The sequence below is a fragment of the Periplaneta americana genome, chromosome 13 (assembly GCF_040183065.1).
Source record: "Periplaneta americana isolate PAMFEO1 chromosome 13, P.americana_PAMFEO1_priV1, whole genome shotgun sequence".
Classification (NCBI taxonomy): Eukaryota; Metazoa; Arthropoda; class Insecta; order Blattodea; family Blattidae; genus Periplaneta; species Periplaneta americana.
Window position 1 is genome coordinate 153,187,965 of NC_091129.1, and position 13,123 is coordinate 153,201,087.

General features: G+C 34.7%; 1 protein-coding gene across 3 annotated transcripts in view; it reads right to left on the reverse strand.

Moving 5' to 3' along the window:
• The window catches only part of LOC138712556 (ankyrin-3-like), a 226,464-nt gene that overhangs the window by 124,310 nt on the left and 89,031 nt on the right, over nt 1-13,123 (reverse strand). The window lies entirely within an intron of this gene.

Below are 13,123 nucleotides of genomic sequence, written 5' to 3' on the forward strand. Positions count from 1 at the left end.
ATATATCATCATCATTCTCTTCTTTATTGACGTCATATTTCCCTTATATCGGGGATATTTTGGCGTCCTTCTGTTCACTAATCCTCCGTATGCATAGACTTACTAAATAACCGCTAGACCGCTCACTGGCGCTAGTGTTATGCTCCCAAACTGAACAACCGACGGCCGGCAGTTTGTTTGATTGAGCTGAATTACAGGTTCGTTCGTGTGCTGTTTTTCACTTGCAGCAATGAACAAGGATGTAAAGATAAAGGAGGAAGGAATGTTACATTTCACTTATTAGTTAATCTTTAATTTCTACTACGATTTTTGCCCTGAATTATGTTACAGAAGACAAACTATTATACTTTTATGACGGTTTGTGCTTCAGGTTTCCTCTGAGTAGAGATTCCCTTAACCGAAAGTGGATAGGTGCAATCCGAAGAGAGAATTTCTACCCTACAATGAGTCACTCAGTGTGTTCAACTCATTTCGAAGACAGTTGTTACCTTAAAACTACGTTATTACAATATACATTGCTATTGTTCTTCATATACTTCATATCCTTCATTTTCTTCAAACAGTTGATGTTTCAGTGCATACATGAATAATTATTCGCTGAATTTGAAGGTACAGAAACTGTATAAATTAGAAAACGTTAATTATTTAATTTGAATGATTGAAAGCGACTCTTGTCTTAGTTACGGATTAATGACACAGTTTCTTATACTGCTACTCCTGCTACTGCTACTACTACTACTGCCACTACTACCACCACCACTACCACTACTACTGCTGCTGCTGCTTCTTTTAATTTCATACAGTAGTTTAACCTACGACAAAAAAGGAAACATTAATTCTTGTATTAATCGTGGTTATGAATATTCACATTCAGAGTTCCTATGAAAATGATGCAAGCCTGACAGCCTAATTGAATCCCGATAAAGCGAGTCGAGATTGATAAAAATCTATAACGTTATTTAAACAAGTTAGTCTGCATTTCCTATTATCCCATATTTAATTTATTCAAATTTAGCATTGTAAACATAGAGGTAACCCGCGGAAATTTAGTAAGTCTGTGAGGTAACCCAGCTGATTGCCGTAAGGCAACTCTACTCGCAAGATAATAGTTCCGCTAGTTCTACCTCTTTGTTGATTAATCCTTTTCGGTACTTAGTTGCTGCTCTCGCAATTAATCACCATTGTATGTTTTAGGTGCGTTGAGTGGCAAAAAAAAAAAAAAAAAAAACAAAAACAAAAAAAAAAGGATAGCGTTATGATATGGTATTTTACACTAATAACAGACACATACAATTTCTGCGTTGTATAGTTTAGTGAACTATGTTTAAACATGGATTCATCGTCAGATATACTGTTGCAATACCGGTTCCGATAAAGAAAAGTTAATTTAGTAGCGAATGGTTAATGCATATTCGTGGTTAATAAATAATATTCACTCTATTGTGTGTCCGTATTTTAGCGTTCCTCAAGGAGGCGAGTATTACATTATAAGTACGCGAACACTACTTTGCAGAAAACAACTATAAAGTGATGATCAGTCTAATGTCTTAAGTCAGCTTCTGATATCCCGATTTCTCTCACAGAAAACGTAGCAACTCTGCTGATAGCAGAAACACGGTATTAAAGGTAAATCGCAAAGGAAGTTTTGTTCTTGTAAATAAAACCATTTAGCTTTCGGATACGCAATACAACGCGTATTCAAATAGCGGTTTCGAAATCCCGCGCGTTTTCTACCAACAAATGGCGGCTTTCGGCTGCTTTAATTTGGGAACATATTTCTCACTTCTCCGCTACGGCGTGGTAGGGGCTCGTCCGTATGTGGCGCTTGTTACCACCCAATATAGCCTATATACTGTATTACCATCAGTGGCCTGTTTCACAATGTTCACAAATTACAAATTAACAATTTACAAATCACAAGTGGAAGATTGCAAATGCTTGTAAACTCTGTTTCACAATGCAATCTTACTAGTTTCTAAAGTTTGACGAACTTTACAAAATCAGCTAAAGAAATTTACAAGTAGAAATGCTAGGTAAGTTTAGCATCACTGCATTGTTGCCAACGACAGTTTACAAAAAACGCTATGGAGCAGAGCTAAAGTCGCTGCATTTTTACCATTATCGTTGGACATGTTTATAGTTTAACCCATAATTGATAAGAAGATGCTTGCTGAACCATTTTTAAACAATACAAAATATGAAATATTGTTAAGACATGTTTAAAAGTATCTAGATTTTGCTAAATTGGCGACAATGGAATTTCGTAAAATATGATTGGTTGAGTATACCAATGCGTTGATTGGCCTACGACTTAAAATGACCATAGGAAGCGTCAAATTCAGCGAGATGGCACCTTTCCAGATTATTAATGAGAAGAAAATTGCCGTTTTAACAATGATAAGGGAAGAAAAATATACAGTATTTTATTCGGCGGTTTTTCAGATAAAATTACCAAATCGGTGAAAATAGAAAAGTGGAAAGAAATCCACAATCTTGCGCAGGCCATTGAATTGGTAAAAAATTAAAAGGATTGGACATACACCAGAGATGTCCTGTGGCCAAATATAAAAAGAAGCACGATGGTAAGTATTTGAATATTATATCTTATTGTAACTGATATAAATTCGTAGGCCTACGAAACTTTGTTCATATCCTGGAGTGTTTATTGTTTATACCTTAGTATATTAGTGCAACTTGAGAGATTTACAGAAGGATACTATATCACTTTAGAAGTGTTCAATTTTCCTTTATAGCATTTACTTCTTAGGACCATGTACTTAATATTTATATGACATTTTGACCCTGAGTATAGTCTACAAGAACAATAGCCTGAAAATGTTCAAATAATTGTAGAAAGTTGTAACTCTATGAATCATCATGTGTAGCCTACATTTTAATAGAAATCATTTTAATAGAAATCTACCAATTATAAATTTGCACCCACATTTTGCTTTCAAAAACAATATTAAAGACACACTTTCGATCTACCATTAATTATATAAACATTCATCGGTTGCAATGTGAAATTTGACCTTTTTGTATCTATTTTCAGGCAAAAATTGACAATTCCAAAAAAAACAGGTGCGGCAGGGGGAATAAAATTTAAGCAAAATGACGTGGACATCATTGTTTTGGACATTATTGGCAATGACTCCAACGTAGTTCATGGCCTGGGAGTAGAAGAAACGTGCGAAGAGGTCATCCAAACTCCAGAGAGAGAAGAAAATGAAAGCAATATATTTTCTTCTGCTGAAGATCGAACAGATAATCCACCATCAAATAAATCGAAAAGAACTACAACTGCACAAGGTGAATTAATGTAAAAAAATACTTTATTTTAGGTGAAGCTTAGATTTCTGTTACACACCACACACGGAAAAACGTACTTAAATCATAATGGTATATAGGGACTATGCTTAATTTATGCCTCTTGTATTTATAAAGTTATTCTGTCTCTCAGTTCCATTTGATTATGAAATAACGCAACAGAAATTAGACGTTAGTCCCATGTGTGGTGTGTAACCAAGTTAAAAGATTCAATTTTATTTTAACCTTAAAAAACAGGCTACCTTCATTCGTTTCTTTAACCTTTGCTATTCCATTTAATTCAATCAGTAATGAAAAGACTCTTTTCTTTCTTTTCATTTTTATAGTAGTTTCAAGATTATATTCCTAGGCATAGGAAATTTTCCTATTGTGAGTCTATAGGATAACTGTACTGATACTTGGTCAAATCAGCATAAAATTAGGCAGTTTTTGAGAAAGCATAAATAATGGACCTTTTAAAGACTACAGTTTGTTCCATAGAATAAATTGACAGTAAATGGTTGCACAGAATGGGTGTCTTTTGTGACTGTTTTACTGTTTTCCCACACGAGTTGCTTCACAATTTAATAAAATCGTAAGCGCACAAAGGATATAGGCCTATCTACTAAAGAAACTACCGCCACTTCATCATGACTGTTTCAGGAGTAGAATATGAGTTTTGGGATGAAAGTTTGAAAGTCTTATTAAATATTCAGTTGCCCTCGATAGTGTAGTTGGTATAGCGCTGGCCTTCTGTGCTCGAGGTTGCGGGTTCGATGGCATTTAAGTGTGTTTAAATGCGACAGGCTCATGCCAGTAGGCCCTTTTCACACTGGGACACCGGTGACGGTCACGGGTGTTTGCAATGAACACTCGTGGGTCACTGGTGTTGAACACAGCTAGTATTGCCAACTGATTAGTTAGTAGCTTCTGATAAAACAATTTGTGATTAGTTAGTGAAATGGATTCGAGTTAGGATGTTTTGTCGTTACTGCTATAGAACAGGAGGAGGATGAAGAAAAAGCGTTCATTACACAGATATTCACTGCTAGAAATCACAGGAATGGACACAATACTAAGGAAAAGCTATCTCATCAGATGAAAAAATTTCTCTTACTTTACTGTTTTTTTTATTTTCTTTTATTTTGAGTATATTTGACAGATTTTAACTGGTAGTAGTATATTATATATTTTAAAATATTATAAAACTGTCACTGGTAAGTTCATCGTTGCTCTTCATGAGCTGTTGGAAAGTATAACAAAGATTTCTAGAAATGTTATGTCAACATTTGTGGTTGCTACATGTCAATACTTACTTAGGTACTTACAAATGGCATTTAAGGAACCCGGAGGTTCATTGCCATTCACATAAGCTCGCCATTGGTCCCTATCCTGTGCAAAATTAATCCAGTCCCTATCACCATATCCCATCTCCCTCAAATCCATTTTAATATTATCCTCCAATCTACGTCTCGGCTTCCCCAAAGATATTTTTCCCTCTGGCCTCCCAACTAACACTCTATATGGATTTCTGGATTCGCCCATAAGTGCCACATGGCCTGCCCATCTCAAACATATGGATTTAATGTTCCTAATTATGTCAGGTGAAGAATACAATGCGTGCAGTTCTGCGTTGTGTGACTTCCTCCATTCTCCTGTAACTTCATCCCTCTTAGCCCCAAATATTTTCCTAAGAACCTTATTCTCAAACACCCTTACTCTCTGTTCCTCTCTCAAAGTCAGAGTCTAAGTTTCACAACCATACAGAACAACCGGTAGTATAACTGTTTTATAAATTCTAACTTTCAGACTTTTTGACAGCAGACTAGATGACAAAGCTTCTCAACCGAATAATAACAGGTATTTCCCATATTTATTCTGCGTTTAATTTCCTCCCGAGTGTCATTTATATTTGTTACTGTTGCTCCAAGATATCTGAATTTCTCCACCTCTTCGAAGGATAAATCTTCAATTTTTATATTTCCATTTCGTACAATATTCTGGTCACGAGACATAATCATATACTCTGTCTTTTCGGGATTTACTTCCAAACTTATCGCTTTACTTGCTTTAAGTAAAATTTCCGTGTTTTCCCTAATCGTTTGTGGATTTTTCTCCTAACATATTTACGTCATCCGCATAGACAAAAAGCAGATGTAACCCGTTCAATTACAAACCCTGCCTGTTATCCTGAACTTTCCTAATGGCGATTCTAGAGCAAAGTTAAAAAGTAAAGCTGATAGTGCATCTCCTTGCTTTAGCCCGCAGTGAATTGGAAATGCTTCAGATAGAAACTGGTCTATACGGACTCTGCTGTAAGTTTCATCGATACGCATTTTAATTAATCGAACTAGTTTCTTGGGAATACCAAATTCAATAAGAATATTATACAAAATTTCTCTCTTAACCGAGTCATATGCCTTTTTTATATCTATGAATAACTGATGTATTGTACCATTATAATCCCATTTTTTCTCCAATATCTGCAGAATACAAAACAATCTTATCAATAGTCGATCTATTACGCATAAAACTGCACTGATGATCCCCAATAATTTCATCTACATATGGAGTTAATGTTCTCAAAAGAATATTGGACAAAATTTTGTACAAAGGCAACAAAAGCGACATTCCTCGGAATTTACTACAGTTAGTCTTGTTCCCCTTCTTAAAAATAGGTACGATTATGGACTCCTGCCATTGTTCTGGTACAATTTCCTTTTCCCAAATAGCAGGTACAAGTTTATAAATTTCGCTAGATAATGCACTTCCACCCTCTTGTATTAATTCTACTGGAATTTGATCGATACCTGGAGACTTGTACTTTTTCAGATTTTCTATCGCAATTCCGACTTCAGAAAGTGTGGGTTCGGGTATAAATGGCTCAGCAGTTAGTTTTGAATTTCGTCCCGATCATTTCTATTTGGCCTATGTAAATTTAGTAGTTGCCCAAAACAGTTTTTACATCTGTTTAGAATTGAATGAGTTTCTGCAAGCAAGTCACCATTCTCATCCTTGATCATGTTTACCTTTGCCTGATATCCATTCTTAAATTCCTTTATACGGTTATATATATATATATATATAGAATGCTTTTATTCTCACTGTTTGTTAACATTTCATTTAAGTTTATTTTTTCTATCATTGTAGTTGTGATGTGTATAGTTGTACTTCAATGCTAAATGTTACGTATTGTTAAATATAACTTTCCATTGTAAATTAATATGGTAACAAATTACAAACCATATTGCCATATATCGTTACTTAGCATCATATGAAATGTAATTTATAATTTTTTACGGTGGAAAAGAAAATATGCAACTTAGGTACAAATTTTGCTTCTTTCATTCATACTTTTCTCATTGAAATCAGGCACAAACTTAGCTATAATTTCTTGCCAAGCATTCGTTTTCATCACTTTATTGCTATAGTTATCGCTTTTGACATCCCAAATAGCAGGTCGACTTTCTGTTTCATTTATAAAATCTTCCGTGTTAATCAAATCTAAACTCATGGATGGATAGACTAGTTTCACTGTGCTCGAATACTGAGTGAATGTTCTGTTGGCAATCTGCAAGCTGTGTCCTGTGATTTGTGTCCCAGTGTGAAAACTCCAATTCAAAGCAATGTATGTCGGGCAGTGACTGGTCTGGACACAGTGACCCTATCCGACACATGTGTAGAGGGCGAGACACTGCTGGGACACTGTGACTGGGTGAGACACTGCAGTGTCCCGGTATGAACGCTCCAATTCAAACTAATGTATCTCCGTCAGTGATCGTCACTTGTGACCGTCACCGGTGTCCTAGTGTGAAAAGGCTCGTAGATTTACTGGCATATAAAAGAACTCCTGCGGGACAAAATTCCGGCACACCGGTGATATAACCTCTGTAGTTGCGAGCGTCGTTAAATAAACCATAATTAAAATTAAATTAAATATTCATTTAGGTCTAAATTAATATACTGTTGGCAACTGAATTAAGTAGGCCTATTTATGTACAATACCAGTATACCTGTTATAAAAAATTAATCCAAAGTGCAACAGACCATGAAGTGCTATGACCAACCAGCAGGCTGCTAGCATCACATCCATATGTTTCAGCACATCTAACCAGAATGGAGGTATCATGTAGTTAACACAATGATTCCCCTAGCTATTACAGCTTGCTCGCAGAAATGAATTTCTCTACCTATCATTGATCCCCAAATTCATCATGATGCTGAGTGGGCACCAGTTCCATACAACTGACCGAAATTTCATGAGAAAATTCCTTTCTTGTTAGGGCTCGAACCAACAAGCATTCCGTAATGTGAGTTCTAGGCATGATGCATTAGACCACGAAAGAACGGTGTTTAAAGAAGTTGAGATTTATTTATGACATTGAATTAGATGCAATCATTCAGTTCCTGTTTTCCTTTTGAAAATAATGTAATGTGTAACATTTTTATTACAGTACTGTACATAAAGCTTATTATGGATATATGTTTTTATGAACAAAGTTTTAAAAATATCCACAGTTTTGTAATCTATTTATATTACTATAATTGCAAGAGATAGGAATTATTCTACAACAGACTCGTGCAGACATTGTTTTGCTGGGGAGTGCATTTGTGTTTGGTAGTGTGAAGTCGAACAGGGTGAATGTTCTGTAAAACAATTGAAGAAACTGGAAGAAACAAGGTCCACAATAGTTCTGAAGATGGGTGATACAAAGTCGAAACTGGTCAGTTACAACTTAGTTTTTCATTTCAACACATGAAAGTAGTCATTGTAACCATATTCCTAATTAAAAGTGTATAAAGATTTTAGCATATTCTTTACCAGTTCCTATTGGTCTAAAGGATTTACATAAAAAATAAATATAAAAAATAAACACAACAGATTTCACAACTGTAACATTGAGTCAACTTCAACTAGTGCAGCAGTGGTCAAGAGCTGGGTAGTGATGGTCGACTACAAGTACATTACAGTTTACAGCAGATTCTCTTTGGACTCAAATGTGCTGTAGAATGATAGTTTCAAACGAAAAACCTGTGTGTCCTATTTGTAAAGCAGGTTTCAGTTATTCTTATAGGTAAATTACCTTTCCAATTAATGTAATACCTGTTATCAAAGAAAGAAAATACTTTAAATGGTCGACTAGCAGTACAGTCATCCTAGCTCTTAATTTTAAGAAACAAATTCGTGACAAATTTTTTCTCTTGCAGATAAGTATGCTGATGACGACGAATTAAGATCGTTGAAGAAGAGGAAGCTTCTCCTCCAAATTGAACATTTGCAATCAATTAATGAAAAACAAGACTCGAAATAGCATATCTTGAAAATGGGTCATTCCAGTACTACATAGACATTCCTTTGCAACATCAAGATATTTCTTTCGAAAATGAATAAAAAATGAATAAAAATCATGGTAGTGCACAAATATTTATTATTATGATTTTCATTATTATTAGACCCTGTTATTATTATTATTATTATTATTATTATTATTATTATTATTATTATTACAGGTACTAACTATTAACATATGTTTTATATATATATATATATATATATATATATATATATATATATATATATATATATATATATGAAGAGTTCGCGGGAAAAACGATGAATGTCACATTTCTGTTAAGGATTAGATAATTATCTAATTGAGTCTGTAAGTGCAAGATGTAGTGCTGTTTCTATAGAAAATAAAGGAAAGGATTACTGTATTTGTGTTGGTAATTCTCCTTTTTACCATTTTTCATAAGAACAACATTAAATTTCGTAGTGATCCATTGAATTAGATAATGACATCAACCTTAACAAAACTGTGACATTCATCGTTTTTCCCGCGAACTCTTCATATATATATATATATATATATATATATATATATATATATATATATATATATATATATTTACATTATTTTGTTAGTCAAGAAATTGCAGTTAATCAGTTACCTATGTAGGTCCATTAATAGCAAAATAAAGTATTATAGATTTATTAATTTGTCATACAGAATAATATCTGTAACATTGACAATTAATATTTGAGGAGAATTTTATTCTACGTACCAAGGACCCAGGTTCGATCCCCGGCGCCGGAGCGAATTTTTCTCCTCAAATATTAATTGCAAAATAAAGTGTTCAATTTCTATTGCAGCACATCGTGAATAATATTGTTTTCGCTATATTGCGTTTTATAACCAAGTTCAGACGCTTCTGTAAAAAGTGACCTGTTTCGCTTGTAGCACAGTATAAAATGTAATATTGTTCTAACAATGTTTATAGAAAATTCACATGCATTTGTACAAGAAAATAGGATCTTCTCCCTTTCGATTTTGCAAATTTGTCTGTGACTTTGTTGTTGAAATTTGGGACTTCAGAAATAAATTTTCTTTCTATGGATAACATAGATAATGGGTTGAGTCTTTCTTGGAGCATTGAATTTCTAAGAAACATTTTTACATATGTTGTTTGTTGTTTTCTAATGCCAGGCATTTGACAATAAAGTCATTTGACCTCTTCCACTCCAATATTTTTCAATTGCAGAGAAACCTTAAAAATTACGTGATGGTAGGACAATTAGATATCCACTCCAATACAGAACCAAATATAATTGCTAAGGGATTTATTTTAATCTTATCCTCCCATCTACGTCTCGGCCTTCTCAAAGGTCTTTTCCCCTCAGGTTTCGCAACTAAGGCTGGTATTCATAGTCGACACTTTCGATTAAAGTGTCCTTTGGAAGACGCAAAGTATCACTTTTCCGTTGCACAGTCGACACTTTGGTGCAAAGAAACACTTTGGATGAAAGTGTAGTTCCGACCACACTTTGAGCCGAAAGTGGCACTTTGTAGAAAAATGGCAGACGTCTTGGAAGTTGTCGATTATTAGAACGTGCGGAAGAGATGGCACAATTAGTGGACAATGTACAAATTAGAGATAGGCCTAAAGACAATCCCGTGGAATTTTATAATGATATAGAATTAAAAAAAACGGTTCCGATTTAATAAAGAAACTTATTGAGATTGCTTATATTTTCGATGACTGGTTGACAAAAACTAATAATAGACGTTTGCCAGTGTCTCCAATAATACAGTTATTGACTGCATTAAAATTCTATGCTACAGATATGTACCATACATTAATATATATAATATTATAGTTCAGGTATTTCTGTAGTAACATTCGTATATTTATAACCTCAATTCGATGAAGTGATATGTAGGTAGATATGCCTATATAACCTATTTTTTATTACTGAAACGAATTTTTTAACTTAAATCTAAATTAGCATTGAGAGACCTCACGTGCCTGCCTTCTAAGCAGATTCCATAATTATATTGGGTTTAAAATGATTTTGATTTTTGTTGACTACCTGTATTTTGAGATAAGATTTATCATGATGTTGATATAATCATTACTGTTTTGATACCGGTAATATATATTTTCACGCCAGTAAGCAATACATCTATGTCTCTAGTTCATGTGCAGTGATAACCTCACCATGAAAAGAGATTTCATACTATTAGGCCTATTTTGTTTTGCATTGTAGAAACATTTGGCATTCAAAATATTCCTGAACAGTAGGCAATAATGGAAACGAGAGAGAGAAAGTAGTAGTAGTAGTAGTAGTAGTAGTAGTAGTAGTAGTAGTAGTAATAGCAGTAGTAATGTGTTTATCTCATTCTTTTTTACTTCTATTCACTATTCACGAAAAAGACAAAAATGAAAATAACGATATATCAATGAAGCAGATACGTATAAAACCTAACCTAACGATATAAATTTAATGATTATATATACACAAAACTTAACCTACTCAGTCCAACTTAACCTAACTATATAAATTAATAGAAGATATGCAGGCCAGTGGCGTATACTGGTTAAAGGGTTTGGGCTACCGCTGACCCTATTATTACACAAAATATATCTAACAATTACTTTAATTTTAATTACTATGGTAAAACTAATAATACAAAATTATTACATTATGTTATATTATAAACTTTTTCTTTTGTAATTTCCTTGGGCTACCGCTGGTAGCCCTGGTAGCCCGCAAAATACGCCCCTGATGTAGGCTACAAAAATCTAACCAAACTGTATAAATCAGTGGAACGGATGCATACAAAATCTAACTTAGCGACATAAATCAATGAAAAAGATATGTACAGAACCTAATCTAACAATATAAATTAATGGATCAGTTATGTACTGTACAAAACCTAACCTAATTTCACCAGCAGTATCACTAACTATTTAATAAAATGTTATATATCTGAACTGACTGAAATAATCTAAACTATCGGCAACAAAAACTAGAAACTGAAATAAAACAACTTTAAATATATATTTTCTTCCTCGCGCAATCAATAGGCTCCCAATTCAAATCACAAGCATTGTAATTTGTATGTTATACGTCATTAATTTGTTATTGTTTGTTCACTTGTTTTGACAGGCATTGTGGGACTTCTATTACCAACCAAATTGTAACTCTACACTTTGCTGGCGTAAAGTGACACTTTGTGAAGTGCACTTCTTCAATCGTCTATGAATACCACTAATATGAAAGAGCCACTTTCGTCAAAAGTGTCACTTTGCAAAGTGGTGATATAAAGTGTAGACTATGAATACCAGCCTAAAAGACTATACGCATCTCTGTATTCACCCATGTGTGCTACTTGCCGTGCCCATCACAAACGTCTGGATTTAATGTTCCTAATTATGTCAGGTGAAGAATACAATGCGTGCAGTTCTGCGTTCTGTAACTTTCTCCATTCTCCTGTAACTTCATCCCTCTTAGACCCAAATATTTTTCTAAGCAACTTATTATCTGTTCCTCTCTCAAAGTGAGAGTCCAAGCCCTCCTGTCTTTGTATCTTCTCAAGCGTGGGAGGTCTGCTGCTATACGCTTCGCTCTACTTTCGCTGCAGCAACTGTGTACAGTGCATGAGGATTAAGTTGGCGTGATTTCTACTGTCCTTGTCTGAGGTCCTTGTCTACCGATTGCCACCAGATGTGACGGGCAAGAGGTTTCCTTTTGTAGAATTCTTGGAATTTCCTTTCTCCTCCCTTCTCCCTTCACACTTTTGCAAACCCAATTAGTGGATCTCTCAGTGGCGTCTCGGGGTTGTTTGAGTTCATTAGTTAGTAGTATTTTGTGAATAGTGAAGTGAGTTTGTGTCTTTTTTTATTGGGTTATTTTACGACGCTATATCAACAGCTCAGGTTATTTAGCGTCTGAATGAAATGAAGGAGATAATACCGGTGTAATGAGTCCGGGGTCCACCACCGAAAGTTACCCAGCATTTGCTCGTTTTGGGTTGAGGGAAAACCTCGGAAAAAACCTCAACCAGGTAACTTTCCCCGACCGGGATTCGAACCCGGTCACCTGATTTCGCGGCCAGACGCGCTGACCGTTACTCCACAGGTGTGGACGAGTTTGTATCTTGTTGTACCAATTTAATATAATATAATTCACAAATTAAAATGTTTTCGGAGATGCATGGTTTCACTGTTACCTTAAATATTGTAATGAGTGTTGTGCTCTTGTATTTAATAATAATGGTAGGCAATATGGGAAAACGCGGGAAAGCCTTGAAGTCGGACGGTATGAACATGGTTATTAAGGCATATAAATTCTTTACTGGAGAATATGAGGCACTGAAATGCGGAAAACAAACAATATCTGTGCCGAGTTTTATCGAAAGAACTGCTGCAGCGACAGATATATCATCTCGTGGTGTTAACAGGATTAAAATAGAAAAAAAAAAAAAAAAAAACAAAAGAAAGCGGAAGCGGAATTGGAAGCGTGCTGCGATCT